The sequence below is a fragment of the Dendrobium catenatum genome, unplaced genomic scaffold, assembly GCF_001605985.2.
Source record: "Dendrobium catenatum unplaced genomic scaffold, ASM160598v2 fragScaff_scaffold_982, whole genome shotgun sequence".
Lineage (NCBI taxonomy): Eukaryota > Viridiplantae > Streptophyta > Magnoliopsida > Asparagales > Orchidaceae > Dendrobium > Dendrobium catenatum.
This window is the reverse complement of record NW_021319444.1, coordinates 1,040,942-1,048,765: the sequence shown is the minus strand read 5'-3', so window position 1 is coordinate 1,048,765 and position 7,824 is coordinate 1,040,942. Positions and strand designations below refer to the sequence as shown.

At 36.4% G+C, this 7,824-nt stretch overlaps 1 long non-coding RNA gene across 1 annotated transcript; it reads right to left on the bottom strand.

Moving 5' to 3' along the window:
- Positions 1-1,990: 1,990 nt before the first annotated feature.
- On the bottom strand, positions 1,991-7,332 carry LOC114580369. The gene is made up of 2 exons (XR_003701750.1): positions 2,454-7,332; positions 1,991-2,365 (listed from the first exon to the last, which is right to left on the bottom strand). It is a non-coding gene; the product is annotated as an uncharacterized LOC114580369 (long non-coding RNA).
- Positions 7,333-7,824: the final 492 nt, after the last annotated feature.

Below are 7,824 nucleotides of genomic sequence, written 5' to 3'. Positions count from 1 at the left end.
AAAAGAAGGAGAGAACTAAATACCCTAAAGGAAAATGATTCAGACATTGACAGGTTTGTAGCAGAGGAAGATGAAAACATCGTATTGATGACACAGTATCTCAAAATTTTTCTTTAAAAAAGTAGAGGCGTCATCAACAACATTGGAGAAAAGGTAAAAATAATAAAAAATTTAATGCGTCATTTAAAACGATCTATTTTGAATGCAGGAAACCAGATCATCTTCGAATAAACTTCCCCAAACTAAAGAATCACCCAGTAAAGGAGTAGGGTGAAGCAAAAATAAAACCAAAAAAGGTTTATCATAAGTCTTTAGGAAAAACTAGCACCCACGTGAATTTATTTCATGAAATTTATCTAGGTTAATCCATTAGGTGAATTTCATGAAATCTAAGTCTGCATATGATAAATATAATTTTTCATGTTCATAGCATTCACACATGCGTGCATTGTACCATATTAGACAATTAGGAATATATTTAGCATGCTTCGCTCTTGTCCACTCTCTTTAGTAAAGCAAGTCGATCTTGGTTTGATCCTCATAGATTAAGCTTCATATTTATACATTAAGAGCACTTTCATGTTAACGTTTTCTTAACAATTTCTATAGCACATAGAATAAATCATGAAATTTGATTGTTAGAAATAACTCTCATATTAGCCTTAGAGAAACTCATATCCTTTCTTATAGTATGGATTAGTATATATACTATAATATGTCATGCAATCACTATATACCTCTCTCATATTATCATACATTCAGATTAGGAACTCCCTTAGTCAAAGATTTATATTGTAAAACCTTTGCATAAATAAGAAATTACTTGTATTAAAACAGAAAAATTTTCATCGACATTATGAGTGCCAAATGTTTCATCGAAATCATCTAAGTCTTCCAAAGAAATAGACGTTGTCTTCCCTTCCATCTCCTTGAACCCTTCGTGAAAACTTTATCTTCGTGGTGTAAACCCTAAATAATGTATAACATCTTCAGATCATAATCTGCCAAAATTTTATTAAACATATAAAGAATGTGCGGGTTTTTAACTTTTCCCGCCCGTTTAAGATAAAGTACATCGGGGTTTACCTGAAATGGTGTAAAACACGTGACCAATCAACAATCACGACGGGTTTGGGTCGGGTTTTTGGGCTGCTATGTGGCGCTATATCAATGGCGACCGAACCTAAAGCTACATCCAATCACCTGACCTAATAAAAGTTCCCTAAAGTGAGTAGCTCTCACTAACCTTGAAGCAAGATCTCTATCACAACCCGTCAACTTCATGACGTTTACTTATGATGATATATACATTATAAATTAAAATTTATCATGAATCTAAACTAAGGATCAAAAGTTAAACATTGTACATATTATGAAATACAAATTAATAAGTTAACTTTTCCATGGTATCAATAATATAAAAAAAAAGACCTCTTAATATGTTTTTCATAAATGATAATATTATGCAAACTATTAATTATCAACGCCTCAAACAATTTTTCTAGAGAACTATTTCTTACTAAAAAAATTGAATTTTTTTGTAAATGATTTTCACCTACATAAAAACGACAAAAAAACTATCATAATTTCAATCTCTGCAGAAACATAAAGACAAAAGGCAGGTGAATTCAGCAATAATAGCAACAAATACATTATCCGTTCTACGTTTCTTATCCACTGTTTGAGATATAGGGGAAAGAAGAAACTCGTCAGATGGCATTTTTACAAGACCATTCAATTATTCCAAAGTAGAAACAACCGGTAAGATGCCTTTCAAAATCAACTGGTAAGATCCAGACGACTAGTTCATCTTGATATAAGTATAATTGGGAAGATCAGCTCAAGCATAATACAAACCATCAAATTTTACATCTTAAAAAATGGAGAAAATGTGTCATCAGCAAAATGAATATTCAAAACCAGCTCATAAAAATGTGTTATTGCAGAAAGAAGATTCAATATCAGCACATAAAAAAGATTCCAACTAACAGAGATGATATAATCTGCTTTCCAAAAACCATGAGCGCCATTCATTACATACATCATTTTACTCACAATATTATAATGAACTTTCAGAATGAATGACGCAGACCAGAACTTGAGTACATGCCACTACAATTTTTATTATAAATGAAGAAGCCTAAAGACATAAATTGAGATGACAAAAGATTCGCAGAATTATAGCAACCCAACAGTTCAGAAACATAAAAAGCAATAAAACATCCATTTGAATATTTTCATTTAGGTGTTGACTGCACATATAGCTCATCCTCATCCTCATCTTCATCATCATCGTCATCACCTGCACCAACCCAGTTACTTGGATGATGCTGCGAAGAAGGATTTCCTTTGAGATCTCTTCTACCTGCAAAGATGTGAACGAATACCATTAGCCAATGTCTGTATAAAATGTTTACGCAAGATGCTAAAAATAAGCTTCATGCTAAATACACCATTAAGTTCAACCAAATTATGTGCTTTGGCCTGCTGTATGTAGTACAAAGTCAAGGAAATTTCTCATAGCATTTATACAAGCCTTCTCAACAGTTTAGCAGGTAGTTTGACAAGTTACAACAGGTGAACTCGTAACTCATGAACCTTGGCAATGAAGATTCTCCTAAAGGTCACTAACCCTCTTCGGCAAAATGGTCTAATGGGATTCACCTCCGAAGGAAACATCAAGGGTTCACATAGACCACTTAGATCAGAGCTCTCCCTCCAAGGAGAAGTATACCCTCAAGGCTACCTATCGTCACCTCAGCTACAAGGAAGGATCTAACTGAGTGGATTCAAGCTCACCTCATCACAATTAGCCGACCATGTAGTTCATTACCCCTGCAATTTAAGCAAACTTGCCCTCCACATTGAAGAGGTTCATGGACTCCATCGAAGGGGTCATCAGTTCCACCAAAGACTCATCAACAACAATCCTTCAATCTAAACCATCAACAAACTCGCCTCTATCCACTCACTCGTAAATACTTTGCACTAAGGGACTCGCTCAAAGGATGAGAACTTGAACCAGAAAGATGCAACTATTCATACGGCTTAGAACATCATAGTGACTAGAGCAGACCATAATATGAAATTTAGTATGGTACATATTCTTCTTTTTTCATACAGTCTTTCACATAGCAAACAAAATCAAATAAACAAAAAATAAAAATGCATATTTTAAATCTTTTAGTACTATCTAAAGAGACTATTGAGCTAGTGATATACTTTCCCTCAGAACTTCTTGTTTTTCATATTCACCATAGGTTTTCGGGTCCTAGTTTTCTTAGATTTTCCTGCTAGTAAAGTAGGGTTTGTAGATCCAACATCCTGAAAGGTGCAATGTACGTGGATTGATGTCAATGTCTACAAGACGAGCACATCTTAATGAACAAGCCAACCTTAAATATGAACCTGAAAAACCAGAATTACACAAGTCGCTTTGATCTTACGTAGAAATAATAAATGTTGACAAAGATGATTCAAGATGCCTAGTAGGGCTACCAATGCATGTACCAAGAGAGAGCACCCCTAAAGGATCCTCTGACTTGATTGTTCACCATAGGAGGCTGTAAAGAAGAGTGCTGACTTCGACACCCAATCTAGATCTCAATCGCACTATGACGAGTGATACAAATATAACCAACCACCTCAGCCCACAAGGATAGAGCCTGAACTAACGAATATTTTTTTCCATAAAGCATAGGAGAGACCACATTAAAAATTCAAGATGCCTCTTCTAGAGTCTTACAAGGAGCAAACTGACCTAGCAAACCATGTGGTTATTTTTAAGAAAAGTCACCATTATTGGACATCAATAATGCCTTAAAATGCCACTTTTCTTTATGACTCTCAACGAGTTAGCAATCAGGAGATTCACTTACCTACCTATGAAAGTGATCACCTTTTTTTCAGAGTTTAAGTGAATATTTGTAACCCAATTAGTGAGTGCCAAGTAGCCTTAAAAGTGCTCCTAAGCTTTCCACAAGATGCGACAAGAACATGTGGCAACTTTTGAGGCCAGGATGTCATTGTTGGACATCAATAATACTTCAAAATTCCATTATTCATTGTGACTCTCAAAGAGTCAAAAACATTGGAGATTCACTCGCCTGTCTGTGGGAGTGATCACGTTTTTTACTGGGTTCAGGAGAATATTTGTAACCCAATTTGTGAGTGCCTAGTAGACTCAAAGAGCTCATAAGCTCTACTCAATATGTGACATGAACCTGGCAAGTCACTGAGAAGTTTCATTGTATGATTCCAAAAGTCAATAATTAAGGAGAAAGACATAGAATCTACCATCACCCTAGCTACTTTGACACAAGGTTTAAGGCAATGTTCATTTCGTTATACACTTGGACTATAATAGCCAAGGATGTTGGCTGAATTACTTAAGCTCATCAACAACCACACCAATATAAAAGAGTATAACAATGTGATTGAGTGTTTTTTATCTGCTCAACCACAAGAGCCTGTCAAAAAGAGTTTGATAGCGAAGAAGGTAGTGATAAAGAAGTCTCCCAAAATATCAAAAGTAGATAGGAAACTAAAAATGGTGCGAGATCATAATACTCCAAATCACCAAAGACTGCCTTTGTAGTTTAATACCCTCAAGATCACTAGACCGCTAGTGTCGAGGTTGGAAAAGCATCCTCACGCCACTTGCCCCTACAAATAAGCTATATTCCATACGTCCAATCAATCTCTTGTGAGTATCAATGGTTGAGTAAGTAGATGCCATCTAAAACAATAAGTTTTTCAAGGGCCCAATGCTCATAAAGGAGAATGTGCACGTCAAGGGCACATTAAGGTACTACACTTTCATCAAAGATCACAAATATGACAGAGGAGTGCAACCAACTTCATGGACTAGTTGAAGATTTCTAAAAAGTTAGAAAGTTAAAAGGAGTTCATACTCAACGACCCTAGTCAACACCCTAGGGAAGCCCCAATAGAGAGCAATGGGAATGAGCCCGACCTCACTCACTCCATTCATATAACCAGAGTGATGCACTCTAACATGAATACGGATCGAGTTGAGTCATCCTCAACAACCAAGAGGCTTCAAGTGGGAAAGGTCAACCTGCATCCACTTGAAAAGCACAAAGGCCTTCTGGATGGAAAACCTACAACGACATGGTGGTTGTCAATACCCTAGTCGCCAACTATGAAATAGAAAATATATTAATTGAATCATTGATACATGGAGTTCTGTCAACATCATTTTAAAATCAAATTTTTATAAAATGAATCTACTAATCTTCTAGCAAACCCCCACTCCAAGCCCTCTATATGGTTTATGAGGACAGTGCCAAGAAATAGAGCTACTCTACCTACCTGTCACATGGGACAAAGGTGATTAGCAAGATACGACCATGGAAAACTTCATCGTGGATGCCCCAACCACATACAATGCCATCTTTGGGAAGCATCACTTGAATACTTTCACGTGATGGAAAAATTCTCAATTGACGATAAGAAGATCCTCTTGAGAGGCGACCTCCGCAATCTCACACTTATTAAATGAGAACAATGGAGAAAGTGGAAACCTCATGTAGTCTCATACTTTTACTGAGACTAGAGACTACAAAGGTAATGGAGGTCTCAACCATAAAAGATGAGTCTGAAAGAACACTAAGGATAAGCACCACCTTTAGTTCGAAACATGGTGCAAACTCATACAAACCCTTAAGGCCAACCTCGATATCTTTGCATGGATGGAAATCGAGATGCTTGGCATTCATCAAAAATCATCTGCCATAAACTCAATGTGAGAAGAGATGTCAAGCTCATTAAGTAGAAAATTAGGAAGATTATAGCTATGCCATCGAGCAAATTAATAAAGAACTAAAGAATCTACTCAGCGTTGACTTTATTAAAGAGATATATGGATTTTGAAGTAGTGATGGTGCAAAAGGAAACTAGAATATGGAGGATATTCTTCGACTTCCCCAATCTCAACTTGGATGACCAAAGGATGACTATCCACTCCCCCTAATCAATTCACTAGTTGACTCAACGATCAAATTCTCTATGATGAGTTTCTTAAATACATTTTCTAGCTACTATCAAATAAAAAGGCATCTAGAAGACTACAAGAAGTGTGCTTCATCATATGAGAAGGACTATACTACTATAAAGTGATGTCGTTTAGATTGAAAAATGTAGGAGCGACCTATCAAAGAATGATGGACTGCATCTTCAAAGAGCATAATGTCTAGAACGTCGAAGGGTATGTAGACTACCTATTCGTTAAAAGTTAGTTTCCTAAGCAACACATTAGAATTTGAAGGAGATGCAAGTCACATTATAAATGTATAATATGTGACTAAATCCACTAAAACATACTTTTGGGGCAGACTTGGCCAAGTTCATATGCTTCCTCCTCACACTTGAAGCATCAATGTTAACCCAAACAAGGTAAAAGAAATCTTGGAGATGTCACCTATGGCTGTCAATTAAGTATGCCGACTCACTAGGAGAGTTTCATTTCTTTTCCAGGCTAGGAGAAAAATATTTGCCCTTCTTCAAAGAGCTGAGGAAGGCTAAAAAGTTTATATAGAGCGAGGAATTTGAGGAAACCTTTCCACAACTAAAGCACCTCTCCCCGCCGCCTCTATTTCAAAGTCCAAAATAAGGCGAGGACTTATTGTTGTACCTGAGTGAGCAAGGACGCAATCAGCTCAGTACTCATCAAGGAAGAGGAAAATAGACAATGACCAATCTATTATGTTAATAAGAATATAATAGAAGCACATCAAAGCTATCCCATCATGAAAAATTTTGTATGGACCCTCGTAATCTCAGCTCGGCAATTGAGGCCATACTTTTAAACACGCTCGACCCAAGTTGTCATTGATCATCCACTCAAAGTCATAAGTGCTAAGACAAATCACTTAGGCAGATTTTTGAAATGGTTGGAAGAATCAAGCGAGTTCCACATCACCCGCACACCATGAATGGCCATCTAAGCTCAAGCGCTAATAGATTTTTGGGCGAGCGACAAGAAAAAAGCTTCAAAGATGCAACAATAGCCCTAGACCTTATATGTGGACGGACCATTAAGTAAGCAAGTCTTAGGGATAGAAATGATTTTGAATAGCCCACCTGAAATAATAATCACAAAAGGTTCTAACAATTATTGCTAGTAACAAATAATAAAAAAATTGTATGGAGCCTTAGTCTCCAGCCTATGATTCCAAGAAAAAATAAGACACCTCAGCTAGTAGAATATTCAAATTCACAATTTATGTTGAACCACATAAATGGGGAGTATGAAGTATGAAATGAAATGCAATTAAAGAGCTTAATTAAGATGAAGGCGGAGATCAGCAAACTCACCTTCTTCAAAATAACTTAGATATCTAGTAAATAGAATCAGCTCGCCGACCAGCTTTAAAAATGAGGCAATCAAAAAGGATGAATAGCTTTAAAAATACTCAGGCATAACATTGAAAGAGAAGAAGTCATGTATGTTGATAAAAATCGTCTTGCAAGTAGGATTGATCCATCATTAAATACTTGAAGATAAAAAAAATAAAAAACAAAGTAAAAAAGAAACGACAATGAAAAATAAAGTCAGAACAATTCACTTGCCAAGCTGTGAGTCAGAAAACTCGCTAGCCGTTGCGAGTACAAAGAAACCAAAATCAATACCCCTAGCTTAGGAGACTCACCCTTGGAATATCAAAGGCTAATTGACTGAGGTAGGAGCCAGCAAAATTCTTACCCAGGTTCAAGTTTAAAAGTGATTCAAGCTACTCCCTTTAGGAGAGCTAAAGCTCCTAGGAAAAAACACCTACAAAATAGTCAAAGCCCATAAGAGAA